Source organism: Castor canadensis, chromosome 3, assembly GCF_047511655.1.
Source record: "Castor canadensis chromosome 3, mCasCan1.hap1v2, whole genome shotgun sequence".
NCBI classification, from domain to species: domain Eukaryota; kingdom Metazoa; phylum Chordata; class Mammalia; order Rodentia; family Castoridae; genus Castor; species Castor canadensis.
This window is the reverse complement of record NC_133388.1, coordinates 133902909-133922951: the sequence shown is the minus strand read 5'-3', so window position 1 is coordinate 133922951 and position 20043 is coordinate 133902909. Positions and strand designations below refer to the sequence as shown.

The 20043-nt window shown below is 37.0% G+C and overlaps 1 protein-coding gene across 10 annotated transcripts in view; it reads left to right on the top strand.

The window, feature by feature from the left end:
• The window catches only part of Ncoa2 (nuclear receptor coactivator 2), a 259865-nt gene that overhangs the window by 73887 nt on the left and 165935 nt on the right, over positions 1-20043 (top strand). For 9 of the 10 annotated variants that reach the window (XM_074068683.1, XM_074068687.1, XM_074068688.1 and 6 more), the window contains one exon: positions 17021-17077. The exons of the other annotated variant lie outside the window; for it this stretch is intronic. The gene's annotated coding sequence lies outside the window, so the exon portion shown is untranslated. The remainder of the gene's footprint in view (positions 1-17020; positions 17078-20043) is intronic. 10 annotated transcript variants of the gene reach the window in all.

Sequence of the window (20043 nt, the reverse complement as noted above, 5' to 3'; positions counted from 1 at the left end):
AGCAAGACTGCTTTAGGATTCTTCTATAAAAGTTACAGTCTTCTGTTTAGCTTAGTCTGATCTTTACAGTCTGGTGGCCCAGTAGGGTGGGGTTCCATCAGCTCAGTCCTGAGGCCTGTGGATTGCTGGTTTTCTGTTCCTGTCTTCAAGCTTTCAAGGTTGCAGACTGTGCCGCTGGTTGAAAGAAAGCACTAGGCTTTGGATGAGGCCAGTGGTAGGGATGTGGGCTTGCCACACCGGTGTTATGAAATCCCTCCTTGAGTGAAGTATCGCACTTTCCTCCTGCCTCCCACAGGGTTTACATTCTTTTTTTGTGGTTTCGGTTAGTGTTTGCTCTTGGCGTTTCTCTTCCCCTTGTTCCCTTTCCCTTCACAGACAGCGATGAAGCAAACAATCGTAAGATGTTTGTTTACATTATCAAGTTCTATAGGCACCTTTCTTTTTGTCCTAGTGCTGGTCCCAGACAGTTAAATATTTGAAATCATTAGTTTTAAGTTACTTTTCCAACAATTCTCCTGTTCTTTTGGTATTATGTATAATTCTTAATAATATGATTATGGCTTAGAAGGTGTGGATATCGAAGAATTTACCCACAAGGACACTGTCCTTACATGTCCACTTTGAGTGTTTCAGTGTTTTTCTCTGGGTTGTCTAAGAGGTTACTTTATTTATTTTGTTTCTTAAGGGCTTTTACTGGGAATGAAACTCAAAGATCAGAATTTTACCTTGTTTTCTCAACCCTTTCTTTTCCTTACAGGTGTTGAATGTCCTGAGACAGCCCAAAGAAAAAAGGATAAAATCAACTTTAGTATGATGCACAAGCTAAATATCACGCCTTTGTAATTAGTGTCTTCCCTGATTTCTATGAGATAGAGTCAGGAAGCAATTGTGAGACAAAACCTTCCTGTATTTTATCAAATGGGCTGGAAATTTAGGACATTCAAGTAAGTAGAAAGGCTCAGGGCGTGTAGAAGTGACTGGTGTCAGTCTACAACGTTTATCATTTCTTCCCTTCTGTTAGTTAAAAAAGAATGCTAAGTTGAAGGAAATGTCCTCTGGAAATCACTATTTATAGAACAGAGCTTAGTTTCTGGTTTGGCATTAAGAGAACATCAGTGGGATGGGACATGGTTAAATTCTAAAAAGTCAAGGTGTGTCATTCATTACACATCGGAGAAAGACAACAGTCTTCTTTACACACAGAGTAGTACAATTTTAACATTCTGTAAAAAGAAGCTTAACTATTGATAAAAAATGTTTTCAGGAGCTGCGCACCAGTGGCTCATGCCTGTAATCCTAACTACTGAGGAGGCAGCAATCGGGAGGATCGAGGTTCAAAGCCAACCCAGGCAAATAGTTCACAGGATCCTATCTCAAAAATACCCAACACAAAAAAAGGGCTGGTGAAGTGGCTCAAGTGCTAGAATGCCTGCCTAGCAATTGTGAGGCCCTGAGTTCACACTCCAGTACCACACCTCCCCTAATTTTTTTCTCTTACTTTTCAAATTCAGGGCCTTGTACATGCTAGACAACCACTTAACCACTGAGCTACATCCCCAGCTCCCTAGTTTTTTTTTCCCCCAGAAAGCTTACTGTTTTTGAAATGATAGGCAATGATTGCTGCTTGGTTCCATGTTTAAATACATTTCAAACCCCTATTCACAGAGTTTTAGTTGAAAAGAACTGAATGAAAATGAGTAACTGTTTTAGAGTTTTTGTTCCAGTTTACTGTTCTGTAGAATGTAGATTTGTTTAGCTAGTTCTCTGAGGAAAGGCCTATTCCATCACAAAATTTTGTAGTTTCATCTTTTTAATGTGACCTTCCAAAACATGCTGTTTTGTCATTATATTCTGATGTGGGTTTAGACTTGTATTATTCCTTAATCCAGCACTTGGAGTCTAAACTTATTTTCAGAGAGGTCACTTTATATAATTTTATTCCCATTGCCTGAAATAGGATAAGTATAGGTTGGTGAATCGTGCTACATACTTTGATACCTTTCTGTGAGTCTTTTTGTAGTGTTCTGTACTTTATTCAAAAATATGACTTATTCATATGTTTGTGAATGAAGAAGTTACTTTTCAATTAACTTCGTATCTCAGGACAATTCATGGCCTGTTTTTACCTTCTCATTTCTAAAATGGATATAATGAGGAGTGTGAGAGACTGACTTCTGTAAACATTTCATGACTTGCAAGCAACTGAAACACCCAAAATCTTCTAGCCAACACTGATTCTATTCCTAGAAATAATTTTTTGGTTGTACCTTTACAAACAAATTTAATTTATTCTGCTGTAATCCCTTTTTAAAAGAAATTTGATTTATATATTATATAAGCCTTATATATATGAGGGAAAGGGTGAGGTTTGAGAAGAGAGCCACAATGTCTTATTTTCTTAAAATAGCCCTTTCAGCTTCCAAAGAGTCACCACTATTACCAGTGACAAGTCATACCTCTTTGCCTGAAGTGGTAAGTTACATACCACTTCTAAAATACCATTACTAAAAACAGCTCCAGTTTCTAAGCTGCCTTACATTTTTAAAAGCATTTGGAAGTATTTTTGGATTTACCAAACATTATTAGATGAAATAAAAAAGGAAAGTGTGTTTGGTTAATTTATGTTTGGGAACTCATGGTTATCTGGAGGAAGGAATTTGAATAAATTCATCTACTGTTATATGATCAAGAGTACCCTACAACTCATGCCTGTAATCCTAGCTACTCAGGAGACAGAGATCAGGAGGATAGTTGTTCGAAGTCAGCCTGGACTAATAGTTCATGAGACCCTATCTTGAAAAAAACCCATCGCACACAAAAAAACGGGGCAGGTGGAGTGGCTCAAGGTAGGCCCTGAGTTCAAGCCCCAGTACCACAAAAAAAAAAAAGTACCCTGCATACTCAGATTAGCCAGCTTGCTTTTGCCTTAGATTTGCTGTTTTATAAAGAAGGCAAACTCACACTTGTCAGTGCTTTCATGTTACAGTTAGGTTAACTGGTCCTGATGATTTTTTTATTTGTTGTTTAATCATTTTTACATTTACTCATATCTGTATACAATGTTTGAGCCAGTTGTCCCCCTTCCCCCCCACTTCCAGGCAGAACCTGTTCCTGGGCCCGATGATTAAGTAAAGTGACTTGCCTTTACTTGAATGTTTGCTCCATTTTTAGACACAGATCCCTGTAATAGTTTCAGATTGGGTCTGATGAACACCCCTCCATCACATCACATTAATGTTTGTTATTGCTCACATTGCATACTTCATCTGAACTGAGGGCTCTGCTCACATTTCCCAGTATCAATTCTGGGTTTGGGAGTTAGCCCTACTACTGTAGGAAGTCTTTCTACATGTCCTCATTCGTGTCACCTAGAGTACGCTTTGGCCGGATGAGAAGGTTTATGTCATTGTTTCTCTATTTCAAGGTGCTCTTGAGTATAAAGTACAATATTGGATTAACAACTTTTCAGGAAAAAGGTCTACTGCATGTTAAGGATAATTCACTTATTCATAAAATCTGAAAATGTGTGTTTGGGAGGTATGGAAAACTAATAATTGTGTTTTTAGCTTAGGTTTTTTTTTTTTTTTGGTGGTACTGGGTTATGAATTCAGGGCCTCATGCTTGTTAGGAAGGTGCTCTACCACTTGAACTACTATGCCAGCCCTTTCTTTTGATGTATGTGTGTTAGGTATTTTTGAGATAGGGTCTCACTTTTTGCTCAGGCTGGCCTTGAACCCTGATCCTCCTGACCTCTGCCTCTTTGAGTAGCTAGGATTACATACGTGAGCCACCTGTGCCCAGCAAGAAATAGTCATCTTTTAAAAATGTGCAGAAGTGTTTTCCGAGATGATTTTGCTCATTGGAACAAAGGGACTTTAAATGACAGGTTTTAAAACAGTTTGACGTGTATATTGATAAAAAAATTTGCAAAATTGAAGCAATTTGTAAAATTGCTGCATTAAAACTATACCTTATATGTATTGTTAATCTGCAAATATTAAAAAAGCTTGCTTTACTACTGCCCCTTTTTTTTTCCACCAAGGAATATAGATTAATTTAGGAAAGCTTGAGGAATATTAAAATATTAAATTAAGCCACTGGGATTTTTTTATTCCAGGATTCTTAAAAATAATTTTGAGACATAAAGGCCTAAAATTGTGTTATCTTAGGAAATTTAAGAAACATCATGATTTAAAGAAAATATGCTATGTTTTTCTTGCTGGTGTATAATACTCTTGGTAGCTTTTGTGAATTTGAAAGTAGGTTTTCCTGAGAATTTCTTGTGAATACCAGGTTGGGAGTCAGAACATCTGATTTCTAGGCATTCCTTGGTTGAGTGACTTGCATCAGATGGCAAAACATCACTGAGCCTCCCGTTTGACTCACCCTACCTCACAGGGTCGTGAAGATACAATAAGAGAAAAGTAGTCTATCAGGTAGGTCTTTATACCATGTAGTGTTTAGTGTAAGATTAGAGAGATAATTGTGCTGTTTAATTAAGCAAATGAAGTGGATGACTTAAAACCTATTTGCTCGAACTAATGGCTCTTTATTTTGAGTTGAGTACTGTGGAATTTTTTTTACAGCTAATCAGGAATTTAGAGATAGTTGTGCTATTCTCTTCTTTTGTCATTGAAGAAACTGAGGCCTAAAGATCTCTCTGGAGATCCCAGAAGATGGCCAGGTCTCTAGACCCTGTAGAAGAGAAGGAGCCTTGGCCTGTTGTTAAGGCAGGGGTTTTAGGTTTTTCCTCCCAGAGAGTGTTACATTTCATAGTGCAGTGCTAGTATTGTCAATCTTAAGTTCTCTATTATGTTCTTTTCAGAACTCTGTTTTGATTTTTATAGTATATTTTGGATAAAATATTAATTTGCTTTTTAGCAATGAGAATTTTCTTTTGTGTCATGTTTAAAAAATTGACAAATTACTATATAATGGGCTAAATTTGAAATTATAAGAGAAAAGATAAACACAAGTCAGTTTATAATTTAGGCTATTGTTTTATCGTCACTTAACTGTTTTGACATTTATAGCAAAGGAATTTGTTAACATACCGCCATCACCATATTTCTCTCAATCTTTGAAAAGGTATTTGTGTGTGTGTGTGTGTGTGTCTGCTTTTGAAAACATTCTTTTTTTCTTTGCTGCAATTATTACAAAGATAAAATAGCATTTTTTTGACATACTTTAAAAATAACTGGGAAATAAATATGTTACCAGTTAATGAGCATTTGTTGAGAATTATCCACAGAGGCAGTGTGCTAGCTAAGTTTGATTTGAAGATAGCCTATAGAACTGGACATGGTGGCACACACCTTGAGTCTCAGCTCCCTGTAAGGCTGAAGAAGAAGAATCGCTTGAGCCCAGATGTTCATAGCCAGTCTGGGCAATACAGCAAGACCCTATGTCTTAAGGTGGAGTCGGGATGGAAAAAGGGAGGGGGCTAAAGACATGGTCTTTTGCTTAAGAGACCATAAACTTAACTGTTTACCCTTTTGTTCTTTTATAGTGTGAGGTAAAACATTTTCTTACGTTTGAAAATACGTGGTAGGATAATTTTCTCTTCTGTGTTCTTTTTTTGTTTTTTAACATCATTTGAAATTTGAACAGAGAAATGTTGCAAATGGAAAAATGTGAATAATTTTAGAACCTTGGGAATAATATTATGAAAGGTTAAATTGTGCTTTAATAAAAGGAACAGTTAAAATTACTTTAGTCATTGGGATAGTGTTTGTTTAAACTGTAGCTTACCTAGACAGAAATAAATCTTGCTAAAACAACAGCATGCCTACTAACTTACTGTTTTGCCCATTCTGGGCCCCAGAGTCTTGACTACAATGAAATGGAAAAGATCTACTAGGCATATTTGTAATGGTATCATTAAGAGGTTCTTTAAGCTAATACTTTGTGAAGAAAATGTAAAGAGGATTAGTTACACATGCCTTGAATTTGTAGTCTGAATGAGAACCCAACATCTTATTATAGTTAACTAATGCATGCCTAATACTACAAACTACACATGACCTTTTGTGGGACTTTGATTTCCTCCTACCAGGCACTTAGACCTGGGGTTACTCTCAGATTAGTTTGTGTTTTCATTGGTCTGAATTGCTGGTTTTGCCCATGAAAGGCTAGCTATTTTTGTGGAAAAAAATGTTAAGGCATGTAAGAAGATACTGTGAGGCTTACTTCTAATTTGTGAGTTCCTTGAAGGCAGGACTTAATAAAATTTTTAAACTCTTGGAGAAGGTCTCTGATTTACAGTGGTTGGGCTTTATGAGTTTTTTATTTTATGATGGTGTGAAAGTGATACACATTCAGTAGAAACCTTACTTAGAATTTTGAATTTGGATCTTTTTCTAGGCTAGTGATGATGTAGTACATTCCTCCTTGTGGATGCTAGGCAGAACAAGGAGCAGCAGCTGTCAGCCACAGTCAGGAGGGCAAACAATTGGTACTCAAGTATGCCGTTTTGTAGGTGAGAAGGTTCAGTAGGTTAGGTGTAGGTGCATTTCCTTTTTTTTTTTTTTACCTTTCTGTAATAATTACTATTATAGTACTGGGGTTTGAACTCAGGATCTCACACTTGCTAGACAGGTACTCTATCACTTGAGCCACCCCACCAGCCCTTTTATGTGTGATGGAATTTTTGTTTGTTTGTTTGTTTTAATTGTTGTACTGGGGGTACATTGTGACATTTATAAAAGTCATTTCAATACATCACACTTAAATTTATCCCCAGGGAGATGCATTTCAACTTAGGGTGCGTTTGTCTGGACTAGCCCAGTTGTTAGTTGAGGACCATCTGTGTATCCCCAAGCCAGTATGTATATTCCTATTTGAAGGTCCTCTGACTATCAGTATTTGTTTGACAGATAAATGGATAGGTTTATATTTATCCTTATGCATTAGAACCCTTTCTTGTGTTTGATGCCATATGGTTCCTCCTTTCTCCCTCTCTCTTTCTCTCTCCCCTCCCCTCAGAATAGCTAGGGCCTGGCTGGGCATCACTTTTTTTTTTTTTTTTTTTCCTTTTTCCACATAGCCCTTCCTCCTGGCTGACTTGGGCTTTCTCATAGTACTGTGGTCTCAAGACAGTCAGACATAAGTAATACCTCAGGACACTAAGAGTGAGGGTCCTAAGTACCCCAGGCTGATGCATCAGGGCTCGGAAGGTCCAGAGTATTAGTTCTGCCATCTTCTGCTGGTCATTCACTAAAGCAACTCCAGTTTCAGGGGAGGGAAACTATCCCTGTTTTCAGTGTGGGGGAAGCAGCAAATTTTATTGCTGTCTTTAATCTTGCACACTCTCTGTCCAGTGTTTATGTTCTTTACATAGTCCCTATCATCACTATTACTAACATTTGTAGATTTGTGGTTTATTCTAGGATGTTCAGCAAAATATATGCTTCTAAGTATTTAGGGACTTGGTGGTGTGGTTTGTGGCCTAACTACTTGGAGTATTTGTCCTAGGTGGACTTAAAGGGAAAAGTGTTGCGTTTCTTGATTGAAGATGCATGCTGAAAATGAACTTATTTGTGGAGTAGACATTCCCAGAGGGATATCTTATCTCTCTGTCTCTGTCTGTCTCTCTCTGTCTTTCTTTTCTCTCTCCCATTTCGTGATAGGTAACTTGTACACCAGTGGTACCCAGACCTTATGATTTCATGTACTATTAGAAATTTTCTCCAAAATCTAGGGAACTGACATAGGATTACCAAGCTTTGCCCTTTGCCAAGTTATTGTATGAAAATAAAAATGCCCATATACTAACATTACCATTACAGAAAATAAAGACATTTAGCGTACAAAAGAATAAGCTCATAATCCAACAATAAAGGTCGATCCTCATTTAATGAAGTAATTAAGTTAGCTTTAACCAAAAACTAAACCACTAGATATTTTTTTTTCTCATTTAGGTTTAAACCTATAGAAACTTTATTCTTTAGTTATACTTCAAAGATAGACACATTTTGGTAACTACGAAGGGTTCAGTCTTCATTTGGTTGGTCAGAGAATTTTTTGAACAACAAAACCTGCATGTGAATGATTTTTTAAATCCACATATTTATTATTGTAAATAATGGGGAAAATTTAACTTATAATAGCTCTTATGTAAAGCAGCAAGTTTAGTATGTTACTAAGAACTCAAAAGATTTTATTTTCATTTGGACCTATAAAACAAAAATGGGCTTCTTAACTAAATAGAGCCCAAACAACAAGTCAGTAAGATTTGTGTTAATACTACCATGCAGAGTTGTTTGGCTACAACAAAGTTGCCACCTATAGTGTGTTGGAATTGAACATGTACTGGATGAAGGCATTTCAAAACTTCCCCAACATTTTTCTTTACTTAACCTTCCATGTAGAAAACTTTGTAACACAGTTGTAAGCACAAACGCAAGTACTGAAATTATTTATTTTTAAATTTTTATTATTTACTTTTGCTGTGTGGGGGTTGAACTCGGGGTCTTTAGCTTGCTAGGCAGGTGCTCTACCACTTGAGATGCTATCCAATCCACAAGTTCTGAAGTTAAATGGCAACAATAATCAGCTATATGATTACTTGCATATAGTAATCATATACCGGCATACCCATGTATTAATTCTAAATTTGTATCAAAGTGAAAATATGACATTAGAAAATTTCATGGACATTTTCTTAACATTTATGTGTGTCCTTCAACCTGGGGCCCTCCACTTAGAGTTATAATTAGCCACTACAGGTTGTTTTCCTTGTCTTTTCTCACTTAGGTTTCAGAATTGTTTTATTTTCTTTGTTAGTGCCATTCCTTGTGTCAGATAAAGCTCTCCTTTTGTCATAGCCTTTTTTGTGTTTTCTCCACATCTGTCCTCTGTCTTGCAGTGTTGTAGCATTTCTTCTCCTGTCTTTGTTTAGTACACACAGGTCAGTAACTGAATAGTCTTGGGATCAGTGAAATATTTTGGGTAATTCATTGTTCATGGCTGGGTGTTGTGACTATGTAACGGCTGGTTATTAGAAAAATATCTTCTTGATATCAGATTCTTTTTTGGGGGAGGAAATATGGAGATGGGTAGATCAAGAACTCCAGAGAGAGCAAGGATGATGAAGCATGAAGGGGAGAGTAGAGGCCTTGAACTTAGAAAAACCTGGGTACAACTGGTGTTCTTCCTCATGCTTTAATTTGAGCAAAATACTTAACTTTTCTGACTTTTGGTTTCCTGTCTGTAGAACGGAATTATAAATGTCTATCCATGGAAAGTATTTAAAATAATGCACAAAAAAGGTTATATCAGAGTAACTGGCTTCTGCTCCTTAATTAAAAAAAATAGTAGCTGTTCCTTTTTTATGGCCAAACATTATTCCTGTGTGTATATACACTGTATTTTCTTTGTCCATTATTCTGCTGATGGGTACCTGAGCTGATGCTGTATCTTGGCTACTGTGAATAGTGCTGTAATGGACATGGAAGTGCACATATCTTTTGACATACAGATTTCTTTTTCTTTGGATCTATACTCAGGATTTGTGGGAATGTGGGTAAATCTGGTATGTTATGTAAAGTAGGTCAGGCACTGAAAGACAAATACCATATGTCCTTATTTACATGTGCAACTTAAAAACTCAATGTTGGAGAAGGAGAGGGTAGAATAGATTACTAGAAGCTGTGAAGAGTGGATGGGGTGGACAGAAAATGGGCAGCAGGTACAGGGGTAGTGCAGGACGGGAAGAACAGATTCTAACTATGTAGCACTGCAGGACCACTACAGATGATAATAGTTCAGTGTATATTTAAAATAGTTAGCTAGCAGAGAGAATTTTGACTGTTCCTAACACAAAGAAATGCTGAATGTCTTAGGTGAATAATGTGCCCATTGCCCCATCTGGTTATATCATGTGTGTGTGTAGGACTGTCACATGGCACACCATAAAAGTGTGCAACTGTTATGTGTCAGTAAAAAAACATGTATTAAGGAAAAAAGTAGCTGTTCTTTTAACTCTATGCTTAGGATGTTGAGGTAGCCATCTCCAACTCTTTTCAGTTTTATTTATATTTTGTATTGTTAGATGTTTTGTTTATTAATGCCAGATTTATAGCTCAGCCCCTCTCATACCTTTTTATTAGGTTCATAGTACCCTCCCATGATGAGAAGGTTAAATAGCAGTTAGTTAAGGTACAAGATTAGGCGAGAGTTTTTAGGGATTATTGTTCCTGGGTTCTTGGAAACTCCCCCCAGTCAGGGTGACTGGGAGCAGTACTGTGGTCAATAGATGTAGTACAACGTGAGCAGTCCTAATCTGAGAGTCCAGAATCTGAAGTGCTCCAGAATCCAAAGCTCTTGAGTGCCAGCCTGATGCCTCAAGTGGAAAATTCCACACCTGAGTTTGTAGAGTGGGTCACAGTCAAAATGCAGGTACAATAAAAATAATTTATAAAATTACTGTCAAGCAGTGTGAAGGAAGTATATATGAGGCATAAATAAATTACACTTGAGTCCCAGTGCCAAGATACCTCATTATGCATATATTTAAAAATCTGAAAAAACCCCAGATCCTAAGCACTTTTGGTCTGAAGCATTTCCCATAAGAGATGAGGGATACTCAACCCGGTCGCTTCAAGACTCGCTTTCCCATCTGTTAAATTTAGTGGCTGAAACAGACCATCTCTAAGTTTCTTACAGATCTACTTCTTTACCGGAGTGGTACTATTACCATTATCTCTCATGTTGTTTTTAGAACACAGGCACTTAGTAAAATGAAAAACTGCATTTAAAAATTTTTAACAAGATGGAAAGCCCTATATATGCCCACATAGTGAACCAGATTTCTAATGACATTTTTTTTGATATGTCTTCTGAGTGATACTTGGATCTATGCAGTGACTCAGTGAAATCACACAGAGAGATGATAAAAATTTGACTAGGGACTAATTGCTCCAGACACAAGCCCTCTGCTGTCCAGAACAGTGAGTTGCAAAGCTTTTCTCTTAGTATAGTTTGGTGTTACTTTCTAGAATACCATGTTCTTACTAGAACTCTACTGATATACTTAATTGCTTCATACATATCATAATTTTAGTCAAGGGAAATACACCTACTATACACACATGTGACCTGTTTTTACCTTTTTTTTTTTTTTTGGTAACCATTCATTTTGTACCTGCTCCTTTTGGTGAGTTGGAGCTACTAAGCTGGCAATCAGAGTAGTAAGAATATAGGGACAGTAACTGTGTGTGAAAAACTGCTCAACATCACTAATCACCAGGGAAATGCAATTCAAAACCCCACAGTGAGACATCATCTCACCCCAGAAAAGAGAATTCTTAAACACTGTTAGTGAGATTGTAAATTAGTGCAATCATTGTGGAAAACAGTATGGAGTAGAACTGCCAGATCACCCAGCTATCCATTACTGGGTATATATGCAAAAAGAATGAAATCAGTATGTCAGAGAGATACCTGCGTTTCCATGTTTATAGCAGCGCTACTCACAACAGACAAGATGTGGAGCCAGCTGAAGTATCCATCAGTATGTGAATGGATAAAGAAAATGAGGTACATGTATACAAACGAATATTTTCCAGCCATAAAAAAGAGTGAAATTCTGTCATTTGTGGCAGCAAAGATGAAACTGGAGGGCATTTAAGTGAAATAAGCCAGGCACAAAAGGACAAATACTGCAGCTTCTTACTCATGTGTGGAAGGTAAAAATTGATTTCTTGAAAGTAGAGAAGTAGTGACTAGAGGTTAGGAAGGGTAGAAGGGAGGGAAGGGAAAATAGTACTAAAGTATCATTACATAGAAGGAGTAAATTCTGGTGGTCTACAACACAGTAGAGTGACTATAGTTCCCAACAATTTGTTACTCACTTTTTAAAGAGGAGTGTGAAGGTTCCTAATACACATAGATGATAAACGTTTAAGGAGATGAAAATGCTAAATACCCTGATTGGGTCATTACACAGTGAGATGTATTAAATTTTCACACTGGGTCCCTTAAATATGTATAATTATTATATGTCGATAAAAATTATTTCTTGACCAAAAAAGAAAATGAAAAGAAAAACAAAATATAAGGTGTGGAGTCAGGCAGACCTGGATTGGACATCCAGGGCCATTTTAAGTTCTTTGACTTTAGACAAATTGTGCTCTCTCTTCTCAGTTGTGAAGAAGGGATTATGTAACACCCCCTACAAACTCGTGTGTGTGTGTGTGTGTGTGTGTGTGTGTGAAAGTGAATCTTCCATTTATTATGTTGAAATGATAATTATTAATGCAATCATACATTGTTGATAGACATGATTTCTGCATAGGAGGTGGGGATTGACAGTGGCAGTCATTTGGCGAAGAGAGTCTTTAGTAGAAAGAAGATTTGTGCTAGTTTCTCTGAATCTGATCTTTGGGAAGAGCTTCTCCATCGTGGGGGTAGGACTGCCCTGTCCTATACAGACAGATTGTAGAGTTTTAGGGATCTTTTGGTCCTCTCTTTTGTTATCCCATTGTCTTAAGCTATTATACGTGTATCATGCATAGTCAGAGTTTTCTACAGCTTGTCTTCCTTGTATTTAGGGCTATAAAAGGAAGGGGTACAGGCTGATTTTGTGTTGTTGCAGTGATAATTAGGGGAGAAAAGCCCAGGTGAAGGTGAATTTCTGAAAGGAGTTTTAGCATGTAAAATTATCTACATTATTGAGCTAAAAATCAATAAAAATGCTACCGTCTTGTGTTGGGACCTTTTAGATCAAGGGGCCAGCTGAATTGGTTGTCTGGGTGACACGTGCCAGTCTTGGTGGGGATGCATCCCTAATCCTTGCCAGACTGGAGATTAGAAAGATTAATTTTTCATTTCTCCCTTATAATTCTGCTAGAGACTATTAAGTGTATTTTTTTGCTGAGTACTGTAACGTGGGCCTAGGACTTATGTAGTAGTGTTGCTTAAAACTCACAAGTGTAGCAGCAGGTGGTTGTCCTGCTCCAAGATGGCTGAAACCTTAACCTAGCCAGGAAGTAGCTCATGGTCCAGAGGGGAAGATAAATTTTAGCATAAGGTAATGATAGCAATTGTATGCACATGCTGTGTTCAAATCCTTATTTCCCCTTTGCTTGTCAACACTTGAGCCTTCTCTAGTCTGATTTATATATTCCTCCAATGAAAGTGTTCTTATAAAGGGATCAGTAACTTCTGGTTGCCAAATCAAGTAGAAACTTTAATTCTTAGTAGCAGTGGACAGTGTTGACTACCCTCTCCTTGGAACTGTCTCCTCTTGTATTCTACAGTACTTGTCTTTGTTGGTCTTTCACCTTGTAGCTAGTTTCTTTGCATTCTCTTTAGCCCATTTCATTTTTTATATGATTTTCAATGTTGGAGTTCCTCAGGGCTTAATTCCAGGCTCCTAGCTCTCCTTTCTTTGTATCCATTGTCTAAGAAATACCAACCATTTCTTTTTTTTTTCTTTTTTTTTTTTTTCATTTTTCTTTTATTATTCATATGTGCATACAAGGCTTGGTTCATTTCTCCCCCCTGCCCCCACCCCCCTCCCTTACCAGCCACTCCACCCCCTCCCGCTCCCCCCCCTCAATACCCAGCAGAAACTATTTTGCCCTTATCTCTAATTTTGTTGTAGAGAGAGTATAAGCAATAATAGGAAGGAACAAGGGGTTTTGCTGGTTGAGATAAGGATAGCTATACAGGGCATTGACTCACATTGATTTCCTGTGCATGGGTGTTACCTTCTAGGTTAATTCTTTTTGATCTAACCTTTTTTCTAGTACCTGTTCCCCTTTTCCTATTGGCCTCAGTTGCTTTAAGGTATCTGCTTTAGTTTCTCTGCATTAAGGGCAACAAATGCTAGCTAGTTTTTTAGGTGTCTTACCTATCCTCACCCCTCCCTTGTGTGTTCTCGCTTTTATCATGTGCTCATAGTCCAATCCCCTTGTTGTGTTTGCCCTTGATCTAATGTCCACATATGAGGGATAACATACGATTTTTGGTTTTTTGAGCCAGGCTAACCTCACTCAGAATGATGTTCTCCAGTTCCATCCATTTACCAGCGAATGATAACATTTCGTTCTTCTTCATGGCTGCATAGAATTCCATTGTGTATAGATACCACATTTTCTTAATCCATTCGTCTGTGCTGGGGCATCTTGGCTGTTTCCATAACTTGGCTATTGTGAATAGTGCCGCAATAAACATGGATGTGCAGGTGCCTCTGGAGTAACAGAATACCAACCATTTCTATAGATTTAAGCTGTTTTCAAGTTGGACTTCAAATTTAATATGTTTAGTCTTTCCAGATATGAGTCTTATATATTCAAATGTAGGTATAAGATTATTTTTCCTAGGTCTGTTATTGGGCATGGTGGGCTCACCTCTTATCTCAGCTATGTAGGAAGCATAAATTGGAAGATCCCAATCCAGGCTGGTCCAGGCATAAAGATGAGACTCTATTCATAAAGTAATGAAAGCTGCCAGTAATCCTAGCTACTCAGGAAGCAGAGATTAAGAAGGTTACAGTTTGAACCCAGACTGGGCAAATGTCTTGAAAAACCCTACAACTGAGCCAAGAATATTTTTCCTTAGGATGACATCAATCAGTAACAATTTATACTTTGGATTCATTTTCAAATTTATAAGTTTTAATTCTTTGAATAAAGAGCCCTTTTACTCTTTAGAATTGCAAATAGAACCTAAAAGAAGTAAGTTAATACTCATTTAATACTCAAATTAGTATTTTCAAGGATACTGGAAACATATGACTTCATAATCTATAAAGTCTAAAGAGGAGAGAAATAGATAAAAATGCATTTTGATTTTTGTCAGGACCTGACTGGTTTTGAAACCATCATATATAATAAAATACAACTAGGGCATAATATAATTTTTGAAAAACAAAAATAAATCTATATGTAAATAAGAAATTACCACAGTAAGTAAAATGTCTGGATTCTGCTCAGGTGGCAGTCAGTGAGCAGTATGCCCACTGCGGAATCCTTAATCTTTTCTAGCACTACCTGGGTAAATATTAAATACATTCTTCATGGTCTACCTAACTCCATCTCAAGGACAGCAAATGTGCAACAACCATGAGCTAAAACTGGTGATACTAGTAGGAAAGATATTAAGCTATTACTGCTTGCTCTATGTTATTCAATAAGCTTTATTAATATGTTAATATGAGGCAAAATTATCAGTGCACCCATGATAAATGAAGATGTTCCAGAAATAAGGATATTTCTAAACATCTGTAGTATAAGATATCCTGGTGTAAGTTTTAAATAAGAGGAGCTAATGAAATATAAACAGAATTACAAAGTTTTATAAATTCATAAGTTTTTAAAAAAGTGGTCATTTAAAGGAACATTACAAGTAATAAAAGTTCTATAATAAAATTCCACTACTCTTCCATCAGGCCTGATGGGTTTCATAGTGCCCCTCTAGGATGCGTTTCAAGGGAAGGAGAGGGGAAGATTGACCTGGGCAGAGTGATAGAAGGTAAGACAGGAACCATGCAAGAAGGGTAGAGGAAATGGATCTTCTCTCTTAACTACCATTTCTATTTATGAACTAAGAAAGTAAACTCCTCCCATTAAGCAGCAGGTTATTGTCAGAAGATATAGTGGAATAGTGGAAAAAAGGGTTTAGTAGCCTTACACTAACCAGGTTTCAAATTCTAGCCTTAACACATAAAGACTGCTGCTATTGATAATACTGTTACTACCATCAGGTTAGGTATATGACCTGTATATGCGTTATGGACTCAACTTTGAAATAAGGTTAACAGTGTACTCTTAATGAGAACTTAGAAACATTAAGTGAGAGAGTTCTATAAAAATACCTGCTACATACAGGCATTATAATTATGATACTACAAAGTATGATCCTGCTAAAAGTGTTGATAATGACAGGTGACGCAGTAAAATGAAGAAAAATGAGTGTTAACTTACTCCTTTTAGGTTCTGTTTGCTATTCTAAAGAGTAAACGGACTCTTCAAATAACTAACACTGGCCAGGTGCCAGTGGTTCATGCCTGTAATCCTAACTACTCAGGAGGCAGAGATCAGGAGGATCATGGTTCAAAGCCGGCCCGGCAAATAGTTCTGTGAGACCCTGTCTCGAAAACACCCTTCACAGAAAAGGGCTGGTGGAGTGGCTCACGGTATAGGCCCTGAGTTCAAACCCCAATACCCCCCCCCCACACACACACACACTTACAAATTTGATAATGAATCCAGAGTGTAAATTGTTAAGGAAACAAAATTCTTGGCTCAGTTATAAAAAATCCCTTGAAGCTAAATCTGGTAGTATTTAATGTTTTTTTTTTTTAAGCCACCACATTTTCAGCACCACTAGTAGCATTTGTTTGGTTTTCTCGCACCCATAAGATACACAAAAGCAGTAGACATCAGGATAAGTAAACTCCCACAGTACACATTTCCTGTCTTCGTCTTTCTCACTGTGCTTCTTAGAGAGAAGCTTCTGCACTGGGCGTAAGGTGCAGAGGAAAAGCTGCCAGCCATGCAGGCTCCAGCCCAGTGTTTTCAGATCCATATCCTGGGCAGGCTTGATGGGCTCTTGCCCTCAGTCTTGAAAATCTGTCACAAACAAGATCACTTTTACTGCCAGAAAGACTTTTCTTGAGGTAATGAGTTGCTGTCATTTCTGTAGTTTGCTTAAAGTTATTATGTAGATTTTTATTTTAGTAATTTCAGGCCTTTCAGTTCTTTACTGGTAAACTAAGTGATGGCTAATGTGTAGTTGTGAGAACTCATAATTTGTAGACCCTTCAGAATTCACAATAGAATGTTGCCTTGTACTTTTTGCCCTATCTTAGAGAAACAGAAGTAATGTAGCAGGCCTGCCTCTTGATTTACTGTGCATTTAAGCGGAGAGCTGTTGTCAATAAGTATTACTGGTATACTGACTGATGGCAGTTAACAAGTGTCAGTCATAGATTGGTTGTACAATTCCCATCTACTCGAAGAGTCCAACAAGGTTCTGCAGATTTTACATGTTTTTCTGTCTGTTTATATTGCAGATTTCTCTTGGATTTGGCTACAAATTTATAGATCTTCTGCACTGTGTACAGGCACAGGTGAGTTAAAGCTTGAATTCATTATGTTGGAATATGTTCAATATTGAGTAAAATTAAATATTTTCAAATTTTTCTATTTATAGTTTAGGAAAGAAATAGGTAAATAAAATGAGTTTTGAACAAAACAACTACAATGTCCTTTTTGTCTACATTTTTCTTTGGTTATGAATGTTCTTTATGAATGTGTCAAAAATGACATTTACAGGTACAGTGACCATACTGTTTAACAGTGGTTACTGTATATATTTGGGAAGAGTTTAAGTATACCTATTGTGTGAATTGATTATAATATATTAAATTTTCATTTCCTAGACTGACAAAATGTTTACATTTATTTTAACATGTACAGTCTTGGAGTGCAGCATGTCTAATTTGTTGTGTAAAAGAATAGAAAAGAAGCTGGTCATGATGGTACACACATGTAATCCCAACATTCAGGACGTGGAGACAGAAGAATTGTGAGTTTGAGGCCAGCCTGGGCTAGATACAAACTGGCAAGTAGCTAGTAGTGGAGTGCTTATCTAGCATGCACAAGGCTCTGGTTTTAATCTCCAACACTGCAAAAGAAAAAAAAAGGTAGGAAAGAAAAGTTACAACAGCTTTTGGCAGAAATGTCGGTTTTATGGGGTAGGTGTTATAGAATGTAATAAGTCAGCCTTTCTTGTCCAATGGAACTGGTACAGCTTCTCAGTCATTTCTTACCATACAACTCAGATTTATTTTTATCGGAATGTTTATTAACACATTATATATCCTTCCTTATTTCTTTATTTATAACCTCCCTCCTAAAATGTAAGCTTCACTAACATTGGGACCCTTTCTGTCTTGTTCAAAGCAGCACCCTTAGTCCTTAGCACAGTGCCTGCTTTGTCATAAATTAATTATTAGGTAATAAATACCAAAAGTATATTTACACTCAGAGTCTTTGAACCCTGCACCTGCACATACAAATTAGAAATATCTCCTTATAATTTTTTTTAGGTATGAAATTAGTTTATACATGTTATGAAAAATTAGCTGTGTTGGATATTTTATTTATTCAAAGATGCTTAAGCAGGGTAGAAGCCAAAGAATGACCTTTTCATTTCAGCATTTATTTTGTCACTACCTCAAGAAGGTTCTTACAATCAAGTAAAGAAAAGTCCTAACAGTGTGACAACCTCTCACCTTCTTGCTGGATCATCTTAACATACTGGATACATTTTGTGATACCCCTGTAGAAAGCAGAGTAGATTTGAAGCTGACTGTGGTGGCTCGCATGTGTAATCCCAGCACTTGGGAGGCAGAGGCAGGAGAATCTTGAGTTCAGGGTCTGATTGGGCTACATAGTGAGATGATGTCTCAAAAAAGCAAATAAAAAAGGCAAGGTAGATTTGAAAGATGTCCAGTTTTAATCTCTGAAAACCACATAAATTAAAATTTTTATACCACCTCTGACTGGATTACAAATGTAACTTAGTTTTTACACTGGGAACTTTTTGGTCATTGTCTGCCTGTCTGTCAATGTTTGAACTTGTTATCAAGGTGGCCATAGAGATAGTATGATGAGCTGACTACCCTTTCCCTGGGTCCATGGCAGGTCCCTAAGTAGTCCAGGATGTTAGTTGCTATTACTAGGTTTTGTTTCACACTAGGTTCTTGTCTCCTGTTGTGGAACTTGGATTTGAATTCAGGGCCTCTTGATTGCTAGGCAGGCCTGCTACCACTTCAGCCATGTCCCTAGCCCTGTTTGGGTTTTTGGTCTGTCTTACTTTTTTTGGGCATTCATCTCTCCTTCCCCCGCTGTAATTTTTCAAAGTATGACTTTTAGGTTTTTTTTTTTAAATAAAATATTTGAGATTATATAGCCATCTCTGATTCACATCTCTTTTACAAGTACAATTTGCAGAGATTTCAACTGATGATACTAATAATAACAGATGTTATTTATTGCTCTCTTACTGTGTGCCAGGCATTAAGAAAGTGCTTTCCAGTTATCTTTAGAGTAAAAGATAAGCAAACTGAAGCTCTGAGAGGTTAAGTGACTTTCTCAAGGTCATAATCAAGTAAGTAGCAATTACTGCTCCACAGACCTTGATCTTAACCAGCTGAGCTCCATTTTCTGCCTAAGTAACTCTGATTACAAGCATATTTGTGGCAGGAAGGGTAATATATGAAAACTGTATTCCTATTAGAAGACTTCAAATTAATTTAAAAAACAAACATTTTACTTAGGTTTCACTAGTGGCTCTTCACTTTTTTGTTGTTGTTTTTGTTTTTGTGGGACTGGGGTTTGAAATTCAGGGCTTTGTACTTTCAAAGCAGTCACTCTACCACTTCAGACACAGCTCCAGCCTGTCTTCAGTTTTAACCTTTAACTTTTTTTTTTTTCCACACTGAAACATAAGGACTGAGAACGTTGCTCACCCATAGACTGCCTAGCATGCATAAGGCCCTGGGTGTGTGTGGTGGGGGAGGGAACAACAGTGAAACATGAGAAGTTATTTGAAACTCAATGGTACAAATTCCATTCTGGGACTTTAATTTCAGACTCACTTTTTTTTGGGAACAGGGATCATTTTTCCAATGTGTGTTAGCATTCTTTTTCTCTTGGGGTATTAGAAATTTTAAGTTATAGGTAGCATCTGTTGTTCATTGGATGAATTGCCTTTCTTGCAAAGAATAGGAAACATATTTGTGTGTGTGTGTATATATATATATATATAGAGAGAGAGAGAGAGAGAGAGAGAGAGAGATTGAGCATGTAGCTCTGTAGTAGAATGCTTGCCTAACATGCACAAGGCTGTGGGTTCAATCTCCAGCATTAGAAAAAGTACATATATATTTCAAATATATAAATATATATGCATATTTGAAATATAGTGACCATAGACTACTTAGTATCACTATCTTAAAAGATGTGATCATTTATATCTCTGGGGAATTTTTTAAATTATATAAGAAATGAATTAGCCTCGAGGTTAGAG